We start from the raw sequence: 15,370 nt of genomic DNA, 5'->3' as shown, positions 1-15,370 counted from the left end.
CCTGCTCTGGGAGGCCATGGGATCAGCACCTCTTGGAGGTCTAGGACTCCAGGACCCCTGAGGGGACCCCTGTCCTCCTGTCCTTCCACTCAGCGGGCATGGCCCCCCAGTGTGAGCTCTCTCATTCTTCTGTCCCTGAAGCCAAATCCCCCTCGATGGGGCGGCTGTGTTGGGCCATTCGGGTCCACTTGACTGGGTCAGGTGGTGCTCGCACAGCTGGGTGTGCCTGCGAGGCTGTTCCTGAACAGGTCTGAACCAGGAGACGGAGCCAAGGTGAGGGCCTCAGCAAAACAGAGGTGAGGATGGGAAGTTCACTCCCTCTTCCTCTGCCCTGAACATCGCCCCCTGGGTCCCCAGCCCGCATGGCCTCCAGCTTCCCACTCACAAGAGCCAGAGTCACCCATGGGAGGAACAGCACCGGCCTGGAGCACACAGCAGTGTGGATGCCCCAGGCAGCCTGGGGCCCTTGAAAAGCACTTTGCTGTGCTGCCCTTGGTGACATTCAATGGCAGCACCTCCTGTGATGCTGGTCCAGTCCTCTGAAGAACTCACACAATGTCTTCTCAGTCCTGACAGATTCTCCAGATCCAGATCTTCCTATAACTTTGACCTCCTTCATGTTCTTATTATTTTCACCACAAGCCCTCACTGTGTACCCGTATGTGGCCCATGGCTGTTCTGCACACAGGTAAGACATGTGTGAGGCAGTCACACGGTCCCTAGCTGGAAACCAGCACTCATGCCCTCCAGACACGCTCTGCTCGCTCAGCACTGCTGTCCTCAAAATATGGCCAGAGACCCCTTCAGAGGACCTGTGAGGCCAACGCCACTCTCCTGAGACGTTGTCTGTTCACTCACATGCGTGTACAGTGACCTGGGATGCAGCAGCAGACTCTGTGAGGAAGCCGAGGATCAGCTCTCACTTCCCACTTGGTGGGGACAGGCGGGCAAAGTGCACATGGCTGCTCCTCTCACCACACCCTTATATAGCTTATATTTGCATGTGTATTGTTTCCTTACACAAGTAATTCACCTTTTGTTCTAGCTTTTAGTCTCTGGCACCATAATGTCAGCGGTCATGGTCATAGCTGTTCTGTTGGTTTGTAGGATTTTAGGGCAACAGGCAAAAGCAGAAAAGACTTTCACTGAAGACAGGCAGCAAGCAGGGGAGGAAGAGCTGCACCCCATGGTCAGAGGGTGCTGTTTGTAGGGGAGGGAGCAGCCACAGCGATAAGGTGGTCTGACCCTTGACAGGTGTTTGTGAAGTCAACAAGTTACAAGGATGTGCTTACCGGCTTAGGATGTCCCCAACATCAGATTCCACTGTGACATCCTCAGGGTCATTCTTCCATGGGGCCCCGTGTGCCAGGTGTGAAATTAACTAGTGTGTCCCCATGGCCTAGCAAATCCTAACATTAATCCAAGCACACAAAAGTCCCTGTGGCCTCCCTTTATGGGCTGGAGCAGGGCCTTGAGCGAGCCCCTCTCTGACTGGTGAGTCTCAGTGTCTGACAACTCACAGGGAGGGAGACGTCTGGTAGCAGTGGCAGCTCTGCCTCCCGACTCTGCTCAGGGCACGGCTGCTTTTCTGTCTGGAGCCCTTGGGAGTGCTGGTGGGGACAGGGCTAGGTGCGGCTGTGTCAGGTTTGTGGGCATATGCAGAGGTTTATCACGGAATCGGCTCATGTAGACACCATAAGTGATACCACTGGCCATCCAGGATCCAGCCCCTCTCCCCTGCTGAAGACAGTGGGGAGGGCGCTCCAGACAGGGCTGGTTCTGTTAGGTAGGAAGTTAGAAATTAGCCTATGTGTGGGAAAGGCCTGAGGAAAACAAAGCATCTGCAGTAGCTCACCTAGGGAGCAGCCCACCCACATCCTGACAGCTCTCCAGGTGGTCTCAGCCCTCACCCTCTCCAAGGAAAGCTCCCCGGGAGAGTCCTCTCTCCTTAGCACCACATGGGTTGCCTGGTCTGACAACACTGGGCAATAAAACCTTTCCATTCTAGGGGAGGCGCCTCTGCCTGGCGCCAGGTGTGCTCCCCAGTCTGATAGCACTGAGTAGTGACAGCTTGGGAGGAATTCACCTAATTCACACTCAGAAAACCCTTTGTCCTAGAAGAGGAGGAGAAGAAGGAGAAACAGCATGGGGAAGAACTGGACCCCTTTCCCTCCTAAGCCCCAGTCTGAACACAGGCTGAGAGCGTTCAGCTCTCTGCTGAGCCGACCACCTGGCCTACCACGGGTATTCTCCATTAAACCATGCAGCTTTGCTTTCCCCAGTCTGAGCGACAGGGCACTCTCTCTCATATTCTGTCCCATCCATTCTGATGGATACCCTACCCCCATTAAACCTTGCTTCCTAGCTTACCACTGTTCTCTGTCTCACATTTGAATTCTTTCTTGTACGAAGACAGGAACCTATCCCACCCATTGCCACTAACAGTCCCGGGGGCAGCCACGCCCTCTTCCTCCAGGAGCCATCCATCAGCGTGACCCGCCAAGGTAAGCAATAAAAGATGGTCCTGCTCCTGTACCTAGTACTCAGGAACCCCGGAGCCAGGAAAGAGCTGGACTAGAAGCACAGAAATCTCAGCATCACAGCTGGTACTGCTATCTTCAACACCCTCATTCCTGGGAGGAGGAAACGGAAGCATAGATGATGATCACAGCTTGAGTTACACTGCTGTGTGTGAACTGTGGCGCACAATGGACACTGCAGTGCATATCCATCACAGACTATCCTGTAACCCAGAAGTATGGCACATCAGTACTAGTTATTACGTTATACATTGTACCTATTAAATGATTGGCTCCTACTGTTTCCCTGTATGCTGAGAACCCTCCCAAGGGAAGTTAAGAACACGCAGACCTCCTCTGTCAGATCCAGTCTGCAGTCCCTGGGCGAGGCTCTGCCCAGTCTTGGCTGGGACCTTGCCCACCTCCCACCCTGCCTCTGCTTTCGGCTCCACCATTCTGTTGCAGAACAAGCCCACAAACTGGTTAGAGGAGTTCCCATAGCACCCCTACTCTGGGTCTTCTTTCCTGAGGTGCAGAAGCCAATCACTTCCTGGTGGTGGGACAAAGTCAGTGTCTGTCACCAAGCGGAGCAGCTATTGCTTAACACCAAGGCTCCCCGAGAAGCTGGCGACGAAGAGACTGGAACACGGCTGAGAGATGTCTGGCTCAAATCCTAGTTCCCGGCTGGTCAGTGGTGCTTCCCGGTGCTCTCTAGGGAATTTATGATGGGCAGGAGCCCCAGTAGGTCATAACCCTCTGCCCCAGACCTGGAATTGCCCTAAACAATCCCCTCCAGACAATGCTGGCCAGCAGGGTTTTATCAATTGGAGCCTTGTCAGGCCAGCTGTGCCACTCCCTCAAGTCACTGATTCCTTTTGATAAAGGAGAAGGAAAGACTTCTTGGACTAAGGGACACAGGTCAGAGGCTGGGTCCTGCCTTCACAATACAGGGATTTGGCCTCGGTGCTGGCCAGCTCCTGGTCTGTCTTTGATTGGTCAGTCAGAGTGTTGTGGAACAACACCCCAAACTGGTTGAAGGCCTTACTGTAGAACCCCCAGACTGGGTCTGTTCCCCCGACGTGCAGAAACCCCACCACTGACATCGGGGTGGTGGGAGAAAGCAGGTGTTTATTGCAATGCAAGGAGCAAGGAGCTGGCTGAATGCCCAGGTTCCCTGAGGAGTGCGGGGTGAAGGTTCTTACAGACTGAAATTGGGGCTGAGAGGTGCGTGATCAGCTCGTGTCCAAGTTTCTGGTTGGTCAGTGGAGCTTGTGACCTTCCTTTGATTGGTCAGTGATGCCATGCCCTTTAGGGAATTTAAGAGGGCCAAGTGGGCTCCAGCTGGTCTGGGGGTTACATAGCAGTTACATCCTGCCCAGACCTGGCATTCCCCCACACAGACCACCCCAGTGGCCAGCAAGGTTCTCATCTACTGGAGGAGCAGATGACTCCTTGAGTCTGGTGATTAGAACCTTGTGAGGGCCAGCTGGATCATTCCCTCAAGTCAGTGAATTCCTTTTGATGACGGGCAGGCAAGGACACCTTGGGCTAAAGGGGACAGACCAGAGGCTGGGGGATCGGTTTCAAGGGGAGCCAACCATCTCTTTCAGGACCGCAAAGGTGCACTCTGGTCTGTCCGGGGTCAGGTGTGCTCTGATCTGTCTGGGGTCTCCAGACCATCACTTTGCCGGGTCGGGAGTCCCAGTGAAGCTCCCAGCAAAGAGGCTGGCATTGAGATGCTAAGTCCTGCATTCTGAGCTCTAGTCGCTGGGGTACAAAGCCAGCCTCCTCCCCCAACCCCAGCCACTCCCTCAGTTGGACAAGTTAATCAGCAAGGAATTGACCGCCCACCATCAAAGGGAAAACAAAGGAAGTGCAGGCTAAGGGAGGGACTGGGAGCTGACAAAGTCGACCTCTAGGCATCAGGGGTAGGGGCTCTGCTTCCCTGTGAACAGGACATCCTGAGTCGCAAGTGTGGACTGAAATATCTCACTGCAAACCCACACACACCTGCCACAACACAGGCCAAGTCATGGAAGTGAACGTGTGTGCACGTGCACCAGCAAATATGCACCAAATTTTCATATCCAGTGGTGAACAAAAATCACGCAGCTAATGAGAGTCAGCAAGAGCTGGGAGATCCTCCCAAAGTCTCCAGTCCCAAACACAAGAGGCAGAAGGCAGCAAGGGGGACAGGAGGGAGAAACACAAAAGCCACCAAGCCACCTCTCTGGCAGACTCTAGCATCCAGCTTGCAACTCGTCTGTGGAGCCTGGCTCATTAAACTCAAGAAAGTGACACAAACTGTCACCAGGGTCAGCGCGGTCGGCCTCTCAGCACTGGCCTCTGCTCCCAGAGCACCCGCAGGAACTCACCTGCTGATCTGAGCCTGCAGTTCTGGAATCGGCCAGCCCGTAGCCAATGTCCGGCCAAGTCTGGGTCACAGAAAGGACGGCAGAATCCAACCCCAGACCCAGTTCTTCTTGCCATTCCCGGGAATGCCAGCCCTGCGGACCAGCCAGAGGCCCGCCCTGGAACTCAGCCCCAGCCCTGAACTCTAAGACCATGCCTTTGCTCCCTAGCCAATCCGGAAATAGATCTGCTGCTGCGGGGCTCCCAGGGGTGCACTTGCGGTGACACCTCTGCTCCAGCAGCCCCGCGCCAGGAGGGCAGCCCCCACTCAGGACGCGTGGGAAGACAGCCGGGGCCCTCTGCCTCCTTCAAGGCCCGCGGGGGAAGCCTTTTCACCCTGGCGTGCAGAAGAGCGAACGCTGGGCTCACGGGAGGAAGGGAGGCCTCGGCTGACCGCGGTCGGTCCTCTGAAGTCGGAAAGAATAACAAGACGCACGGCCCAGGCTTAGCACCTGGGTGCGGGACTGCGGACACCTCCCCTGGGAGCAACGCACCGCCTCGCGGCTTGTGTGAGAGTGGCTTTCCGGGCTCGCTCTGCCCAGGATCGCCTCGGGGTATCCTTGAGGACCCACCGCAGCGCAAGGCCACGGAGGCCAAGGAGGACTGCGGGCGCCCGCCTCTCTCGGGAAGATCCTTTCAGGCACGTTAACGCTGGAATCTGCACGGCGCGCTCTGGGAATCGGGAGGCCGAGACTGCTGGTCCGGGTTACTGTCCTACCGCGCGGACCTGGGAAGCGTGGAGGCGCAGAGCGGCGACGGGAGGGCCCGCGTGCCGACGTACAGAGCGCGGACCCTGGGGAGAACCGCCCCCTCCCGGCCCGGGTTGCCTTCCCAGGATCAGGAGCGGGGCTGCCTGCACGCGGTGGTCCCCAGGAAGGGGTGGTGGCTCCTGTGCGGGACTTGGAGCGGGGCGCCGCGGCACGAGGGGAGGGGCAAGGGCCAGGCTGGCTCCTGGTCCCCCGCTCGCGCCCTGCCTTGCCCGCGCCCGCGACAGAGCACCCGGGGCTGCCTCCCCACCCCGGGAATTCACAAACTAGGGTGTCCACAGGGGCTGTGGCTGGGACACGACCATCGGTCCCCGCGCCGGCCGAGGCTGTGGCCGCCACATTTCCGCGGGTGATTAACGTCAGGGACCTCTCGAGGAAGGAGGATTTCTTGGCTCCGGCCCTGGCCAGCCATAGGATCCCGGCCGCCCTCGCGCGAACCCCTGCAGCAGCGCTGCCGCGGGGACACTTGCATCTACGCCCCCGCGCGGTGGCGCTGAGCCCAGGTGCCCCGCACCTGCCTCGTGGGCGCCCGCAGCAGCGCAAGGAGCCTTGTGTGCGGTTGGAGGCTCCGCCCGCCGCGCGCTCACCCTGCCCTGGCCCTTCGGGCTGGGGTGCGTGCATGTGCGGGTCACTTCCAGCCGCAGGCTCCGCCGCACCCGGGCTTCGTCCAGACTGACGTTCAAGTTCACAAAGCGTGCTTGCGTGGCTTCTCTGGGCGGTGGCGAGCTCGCCCCTGAGCGTCCGCGGCCTCCCAGACCCCAGAGGTCTCCGCCGGGCGTCTGGGAGTACCCGCGGCACCGGATCCGCGGGGTGCGTCCAAGCGGGAACTCCCATCTCCCCTGGGCTAGAAACGACCAGTCCCGTGTCCCCTGACCGTGCGCGCAGCTCTTCGGCGACAAACACAGCTGAGGCCCACGGGCAGTGCTTGAGGATGGAGGGCAGGAGCCGTGCAGAGGTCTGGGGGGACAGGGCAGTGTCGACCCCGCTCTCAGCAGGCTCTGGGATTTCGGAGGCCCGGTCTCAGCCCCGCAGGAAAGAGACCGGAAGCCAGGGAATCCAGCGGAGCTCAGCGGGAGTCCCCCCAGCGCTATGCCTCCTGGCTCTTTCCGGGCCTGGGTTAACAAGTCCAATGCAGGAAGGAGGATGTCTAGGATTTATCACTTTTATTTCTGTGTTTGTAGAAGCAACAACAGTTTTTCGCCATCAAGAGTTCACACTAAATAGTGGGGATGACGATAGTAAGACACAAACTTTTCAAAGCAACAGGAAGGAAGGGGGAGGGGAGGAACTCCAAGCCATTGCTGTCTCCGTAGGATGATCTAATGTCTCTAAACCAATCTGATGACTTCTGGCAGGACCTTCTCCCTCATTCCTCCCTGAGGGCCCTTGGATGCCTTCTCCCCGGCATTGGGCAGAAACTGCAGGGGAAACTTCTCTTTCCTACTTCCACCCCTCCCAAACTCTTAGGAAACATTTCCCACCTTGCAGGGCTGTCTCAGTCTCAGTCTTTTTCAGACACAGGCATCACAGCCCCTGAGCTGGGGTGGGCCACACTGACCGGGAGAGGGGCACTTCTGATCTGGCCCTTAGGCCTCAGCTCCATCAAGTTCCACCCCCACCCAAACAGAAGCCTGATATCTTAGATGACTCCTTATTGAGTGCTTCTCCAAGGAGGCCAGCTGCTCCTCCCTTCCTTTCTCTTTCCCCAGGTTCCATCCCAGCCAACCAGGCACTCCTCCGCATGTCCCAACAACCTCGCGCTGTCCCCTGCTCCTTTGGCTTTTGTCCACCTTTACCTTACCCAGCAAGGGGGATGGGAGCCCTGAGCACAGCCCTTTACAGTAGGCAACAGAACAAAGAACCTCCCCTTTGAGAGAGGTTCCCGAGGGGCATGGGGACACCCTCAGGGTCCACCTGCTTCTGTGTCTGATTGGTCCTTATGCCAGGAAAAGTTTGGGTGATTTTCCTAGGACCCACTAAAGTGGCTGTGACTTCTAATCTGATTGACAAGACCCAGAGGCCCTACTACCTACCTGCTGCACAGCAGAGGAAAAGCAGAGGGTAGCTGGGGGTGCCCAAGCCAATGCAGAAGTGGCAGGATGGCACCCAGGCCAAGGTAAGTTGGAGGGGCAGGATCTGGGCAGCCTCTGATACCATGGTAAGCTTGAGGGCCATTGGAAAAAGGACGTCCTCACCTGCAGGGTGGAAAGATGCCTCCCAGGCCTTGCCCTACATGCTGGCATGAGGCCACGGTGGGTAAGATTGCTCTGAGTCCTGAAGGGGGTCTGGAGCAGCCCACACTGTGGCTAAAGGACTGAAGCGGCCTGAGACACCACCACCCTCACCCCTAGACTCCTATGGAACACCTCACGATCTCTGCTGAGGAGCCTCAGGTGACCTGCGACATGGCAGGTAAGATGACTGAATTTTCATAAAACTGCTCTGCCTCATTTGACAATTCTGGACCCTTGACCATGCCCCCCTGCACCATTGGTGGAGCAGGCAGGAAGTCAAGTGAAAGATTCTCCCCTGTGCTGCATCATGGGAGGCTTAACACAATCTCATAGTTTCTTTGTGATGCCAGAAGGCCAGCACCCTTCCTGGGGAGAGATCTACTTAGTACCATAGCCAGATTAACCAAATTGTTAAAGTCCGTCCCCTCTTCTCTGACTGTCACAGAAGAGATGGAGGAGGGGTCACTATTTCAAGACACATCTTTGCCTGGGTCTCTACCATGGTCTGTGACACCAAGATGCACAGAAGGGCAAAGAGTATGGAGCCTGTCCAAGTAGGACTCAGAGACCCCCACCTCAGTGCGTAGTAGTAGGCAAAGTCCCATCCATCCCAAGCCAAACAGGCGCTACAACACACAATCTCAAAGTTTCTCTGGAACTTATAAGGCCCACCAATCCCCCTGTAATGACCCATTCTATGAAACCAAGAAACCAAGTGGGGAGCCTATCTCTCCCTCAGTGCAGATTTAATAACTTTCACCTGGGTGAACAGATAATGACACTTGAAACAATGCGTAAGCTACAGACACTACCAGTCTGATCCTAATGGCCAATACAACACACAATTCTTTCTCAGGAGTTCCTACCAGTGCACCGACAGCTGTCTACACAGGGGTAGATGTTCAGTGGGAACTCTGGTTCCAAAAGGCATCTCTGTCCACCAAATAGCAAGTCCAACATGAAAGAAATGGGCCATTAGGCTGATCTTGGTTGGGCGTAGGGACAGCCATTGGGTTAACTGCCCCTTGGGGAGGCTTTGCTTAGCATGAAGCCACATAAAACATCTCACTCTGGCCAGGAGGGACCTGGCCCACACCATAGGCAATGCCCTCGGTCATACATCAACCTCTCTTGGCTCCCTGGCAGGAGTGGTTCTTGCAACAACTTGCCCTTGGCCATTTGCCACTGAGCAAGGTGCAGCCTGTGCTGCAATGAACCAGACCTGCTGTACCTACATCAGCAACTCTGGCACAGGGGAATGAGACAGAAGATGGGTGACCTAGCTAAATGCTGCACTCCCTTGGGCAAGGGTAGCCAACAGCTCCGTCTGGCAGCCAGTGAGGGATGCCCTCGGTATCACCTGGTTTCCACCTGTCTTAGGATGCCACATGGCTGAAATTGTGTCACTGGTTTTCAACACATATCTTCTCAACCTTCTTGTTAAGTCATCTCCTCTGGAATACAGCAACTTCACATCACAATGACGAGCATGCAAGGACTCTCACTGTGGCTGAGCCAGACACAGCTTCTGACTCAGCTGCTCCAGTGCTGGGACCCTCAGATCAGGGGTCCAGAGGGCCCCATGCCCTGGGTAGGCAGGGACGACAGGTCCACACACAGAACCAAAGAAGTCTCAGCAGACAGACCACGGCCCCTCACCAGCAAAGGCTAAGGGAGGGGATCCTGAGGGGAGGCAAGGGAGCAGTGAGGCACCTGCTTCTCAAGGGCCACGGGCCTGGCTTGGTTCCTCTGGCTCTGGAGATAAACAGACCCCAGCATGGTCCAGGTCCCAGCAGTTTAGGGACCGAGGCTGACGCAGACTGACCTGTGTACAGCTCGTTGTGCGCTCATCACAACTCCTGGGCAGGCTAAGTGACACCTGCCAGCCTCCATCACAGGAAACACGCGGCCGTATAAGGAGTGGACAGGGGCAGGATGACTGCGCCTCGCCCTTATTAGAACGCACGCCCCGTTCGTTAAACAACCCGCACCATTAACCGGGCCCTCAGACCCCACCGTCCCAGCCGAGGAGCCGCCTGTGGGCACGAGGGTGCGCATGCGCGGTCTCAGTGTCGCACCCGCTAGTGAGGTGAGGGCGGGAGCCCGCGCCCCGCGCCGTGCGCACTCGCCCTCCGGAGCCACCACTACCGCGTCTCGGGACCTGCGTCTGCTCAGCGGGTGCCGTCATCCACACAGGGCTCTCCTTCACGGGTGCCCTCACCCCGCCCGAGGTCCCCTCACGCAGTGCCCTCACCCCGCCCGAGGTCCCCTCACGCAGTACCGTCACCCCGCCCGAGGTCTCCTCACGCAGTGCCCTCACCCCGCCCGAGGTCCCCTCACGCAGTACCGTCACCCCGTCCGAGGTCCCCTCACCCAGTTGCTGGTCACCCCGTCCGAGGTCTCCTCTCATGGGTGCCATCACCCCGCCCGAGGTCCCCTCACGCAGTGCCCTCACTCCGCCTGAGGTCTCCTCACGCAGTACCCTCACCCCGCCCGAGGTCTCCTCTCACGGGTGCCATCACCCCGCCCGAGGTCCCCTCACGCAGTGCCATCACCCCGCCTGAGGTCCCCTCACGCAGTGCCCTCACCCCGCCCGAGGTCCCCTCACGCAGTGCCATCACCCCGCCTGAGGTCCCCTCACGCAGTGCCCTCACCCCGCCCGAGGTCTCCTCTCATGGGTGCCATCACCCCGCCCGAGGTCCCCTCACGCAGTGCCCTCACCCCGCCCGAGGTCTCCTCTCACGGGTGCCATCACCCCGCCCGAGGTCCCCTCACGCAGTGCCCTCACCCCGCCCGAGGTCTCCTCACGCAGTGCCCTCACCCCGTCCGAGGTCCCCTCACGCAGTGCCCTCACCCCGCCCGAGGTCCCCTCACGCAGTGCCCTCACCCCGCCCGAGGTCTCCTCTCATGGGTGCCCTCACCCCGTCCGAGGTCCCCTCACGCAGTGCCCTCACCCCGCCCGAGGTCCCCTCACGCAGTGCCCTCACCCCGTCCGAGGTCCCCTCACCCAGTTGCTGGTCACCCCGCCCGAGGTCTCCTCTCACGGGTGCCATCACCCCGCCTGAGGTCCCCTCACGCAGTGCCCTCACCCCGCCCGAGGTCTCCTCTCATGGGTGCCATCACCCCGCCCGAGGTCTCCTCTCATGGGTGCCCTCACCCCGCCCAAGGTCCCCTCACGCAGTGCCCTCACCCCGCCCGAGGTCTCCTCTCATGGGTGCCCTCACCCCGCCCGAGGTCCCCTCACGCAGTGCCCTCACCCCGCCCGAGGTCCCCTCACGCAGTGCCCTCACCCCGCCCGAGGTCTCCTCTCATGGGTGCCCTCACCCCGCCCGAGGTCCCCTCACGCAGTACCGGTCACCCCTCCCGAGGTCTCCTCTCACGGGTGCCCTCACCCCGCCTGAGGTCTCCTCTCATGGGTGCCCTCACCCCACCCGAGGTCCCCTCACGCAGTACTGGTCACCCCGCCCGAGGTCCCCTCACGCAGTACCGGTCACCCCGCCCGAGGTCTCCTCTCATGGGTGCCCTCACCCCGCCCGAGGTCCCCTCACGCAGTACCCGTCACCCCGCCCGAGGTCCCCTCATGAAGTACTGGTCACCCCGCCCGAGATGACTCAGAGCAGACTTCAAAGGCACACCCTCATCCCAGCACTGCGGTGCCTTCTGCAGTTTCCTTTGACCCCAACCACACCCCTGCAGCACTGGACCTTTGACCAGTGTCCCCTCTCTGAGCCACTTTCCCTCCTGAAATTCCCGGATGCTGGAATCCAGCTCACTCAAGGAGCAGGCAGCAGAGAAAAAAAGGCAGAGTCACCGCTCAGGGCAGCTCTGGGTGCTTCCCTCCAGGCAGAGCGGAAGCCTGTCTGGGACAAACACCAGGAAAACCAGCAGGGACTGAGAGGGCAGGTAGCCCTGCCTTCCACAGGCCGAGGTGGGGAACACAGCAGAGTCCTTTAAGGACTGCCATACCCCCTCTGGAAGTAAATCCTGCTTTCCCACCAAGGACACCCCAGCCCCACTTGCTCACCCGTTAGGACTAGGGGAGCCCGTAGCTGAGCCTCCCAGGCCTCCCAAGCGGCCACAATCTACAGTCACCCCTACTCCTAGGCCCACCTCTAAATAGCAGCCAAGACAGCCACGACTCTGGTGTACCTAAATTTACTTTGAAGAGAGAGAGAGGACTCTCTCCCATTCCCCTAGTGCCCACAGCAGTCCGGGCTAGCTGGGCAGAAGCTGGGATCCAGGAACTCCATCCAGGTCTCTCACTTGGGTAGCAGGGACTCCTGCCTCCCAGGGCCCACATTAGCAAGAAACCAGAGTCAGGAACTACAGGTGGGCATCAAACCCTGGCACTCGATACTGGGACATGGGCATCTTAACCATAGCCAAACACCTGCCCGTTACATTTTTTTAAAAAGATTTATTTCTTTATTTATAAGGTAGAATTTTATAGAAACAGGGAGAGGCAGAGAGAGAGGTCTTCCATCCACTGGTTCACTCCTCCAATGGCTGCAGTTGCCACAGCTGGGCGGATCCAAAGCCAGGAGCCAGGAGCCTCATCCAGTATCCCAGGTGGGTACAGGGGCCCAGGGACTGGGCCATCTTCTGCTGCTTTCCCAGGTACATTAGTAGGGAACTGGATTGGAAATGGAGCCCCTGGGGGCTCCAAGTGGGGGACAGAAGAGGGAGGGGAGGAGCTTACATTTTTTAAATTCCTATTTTCTGGATCTCAACAACCACATAAATAGGTCCAAGTACCTTGCTCCAGACAACCTGGTGTGTCAGTAGGATAGGCACATCTCTGCCTCGAAGTCCCCTTCTCGACCTCCCCTGCCTATGACACAGTGACCAGCCAAGTCCCCTCAAATCTCGTGCTTGTGTGCAGCATTCTGACCTATCCTTGGGCCCCCATATCTCCCTGTCTCTTACCTGCATGGCTGCTGTGCTCCTCCTCCAAGGCCTGTGCTAGTGAGTCCTCTGTCTCATCTGCCTCCCAGAGTGTAATTCGCTGTTTAGACTGAGCCTTAAAGATCCCCAGGGAAAATTACTTGTAACACGCCCGACATCCTCCTCCTCCTTCATCCATAACCAACCTCACAAAAGCCTTCTCTCTTTTAGCCACGTCCCAGCCCCTCTACTACACTGTACCCAGACAACAGGTCTGGTGGTCTCGCACACCTAACCTTGTCAAGCTACAGCCTTGCCCCTGGTGGGCTGATTGGGCCGACATCACCACACAGGCTCATGACGGCACACAAGGTGAACTCAAGGGGAGGGAGGGAGTCACCCCTCTCTCTAGTGACAACTTCTAGAGCAGTGACTTACACTAGCCCACCAGTGTGTTTGGAGGTCTTTTTGCTTTCAGCAAAAGAGAAAATAGATGTACCCAGGCCGCTGTGCCAGCTGGGAGGCCTGTGTAGCCAGAGAGTCATCAGCAAGCAGAGCCCTTCCCACAGACTCCAGCCGCTTCTGGGTGTCCATGCCCCAAGAGGTCTGCGAGTCGAAGTCACAGAACCAACACCCCTGGCCCTGCATCTGCTAGGGCCAGGGCTATGCTGACCACTTTACCAAGGAGCTTCTAGCACTGGGGTGTGTCACCAACTCAGACTCCTCCACCCCCCACTAAAAGTCTTTACAGTGACTCATTTCCATTTCAAGACACCAAAGGCCCCTATAGTTGGTCCCTAGAATGGTTTCAGGTTTCAGTCACATTCCAGGGAGCCTCAATTCCCAGCCACCCTGAACCAGGCTGGACCCTGCAGCTGGAGCAATGCCTGCTAACCAGATAGAACGTGTCTGACAGGCACCCTTTACTTCACTTTAACACATCTCTGCCCCATGTGCTTAAGTCTGACCACCATGATACACATCCTATGTGGGAGCATCTTTCTGAACAGCTACCCTATGGACTTTCCCCTCCCCCAAACACGTGATGACAATTCCTGATGCATTTCTTAGAACTCACCCAGAAGCTGTCCCTCACTCTGGGTGAGTAAAAGGGTCCCTGATGAGGTGATGGCTCCACACTATTTGTCATCTGTCCCCAGGGGTGAGGCATAGACATAATGGCTGCCCTCATAGAAATTACTGACTCTTAGACAAGCCATTTGTCCATCAAAGTTCACTCTCTGTGAGTAACCTCTCATTTCCTCTGCTACAGCCCATTCACCTTTCCAGCTGCAAGATGACCTTGTCATCCCTGCTCTCTCTCACATTCCAGTCCCCCCTCTGCCTTGGGGTGGGAGAGAACAGAGGGGAGAGGGGAGGTAAGGGTTTTGGGGTGGGGGTTGGGGAGAGAGAACCGCAGCTTTTGGAACTGGTTCCTGAGATCCTGGGGTTTGCAAATCCCAGTCTGAGAGGCAGGCTGTGGCTAGGGTGGGCTGCAGGTCCCAACCATGCTTCCTGGGGCACCTCTGTCTTGGCTCCCAAGGCCTTCAAGTGGTTGGATGAGGCCTAGCCCATCAGAGTCATCCAGTATCTAGTCTACAGATTTAAATGTCAATCACATCTACTGCCACAGAAGCATGCAGACACACCGTGCCCCTACTCCGGAGGGTGGGTGGAGCTGCAGGAAGCTGCACAGATGCTCACTGCCTACCTCCTCCAGGGCGGGGCCTGTTATCTGGCCCATCTCTAAAATGAAGCTCATGGCCACCTTGCACTGCACCCACCACAGCCCCACAGCCTTGGCTCTACCCAGACCCTTACGGTTCCTGGCTCCAGGTCCCCTCACTGGGATTCAGAGCTCCACACCAACTGCATTTCCCTCAGCCTCAAAGTGGGCAGGAACTATCCCTCCCTTTTCTCCCATCCTCTCTCCTCCCCCTACCTTTCCCAGCACTTTCTGGTCCTGCCAGACTCTCTCCCTCAAGGGATGGAAAATCTGCCAGTCCCCAACCCATAGTCATCCCCAGCCCCTTCCAAGAAACCTGCATTCCCCCAGTCCCATCTCCTATCACAGCCCCTCACTCCTTGATGCCTGCAGTGAGGAGTGGGCCTGGTTGGCTCTAGATGGGGCCAGCATTCACCAGCTGGCTCCAGGGGTCAGCCTGGGTCCCTGCTTCTAAAGGGAACCTGCTGTCTGTCCTGCCTGATGATCTTGGTAAGATGAAGAGTCCATGGGGTGGGCATTGTGGTGCTGCTGGTTAAGTCGCCACTTAGGATACCAGCATCCCATATCCCAGTGCTGGTTCGGGTCCCAGCACCTCTGATTCAGGTCCACCTCCCTGCTAATGTGCCAGGAAGGTAGCAGATGATGGCCCAGGTACTTGAGTCCCTGCCACTGACATGGGGGACCTGGATGGAGTTCCAGGTTCCTGGCTTTGGCCTAGCCTAGCCATGAGTGTTGCAGACATTTAGGGAGTGAACCAGTAGATGAAGACATGCTCACTGTCTGTCTGTCTCTCTCTCACTCTGCCTTTCAATACGTAAATATTTAAAA

Source organism: Oryctolagus cuniculus, chromosome 6 (genome assembly GCF_051225735.1).
Source record: "Oryctolagus cuniculus isolate XC-2025 breed Fujian yellow rabbit chromosome 6, ASM5122573v1, whole genome shotgun sequence".
NCBI classification, from domain to species: Eukaryota; Metazoa; Chordata; class Mammalia; order Lagomorpha; family Leporidae; genus Oryctolagus; species Oryctolagus cuniculus.
Note: the sequence above shows the minus strand (reverse complement) of the source record.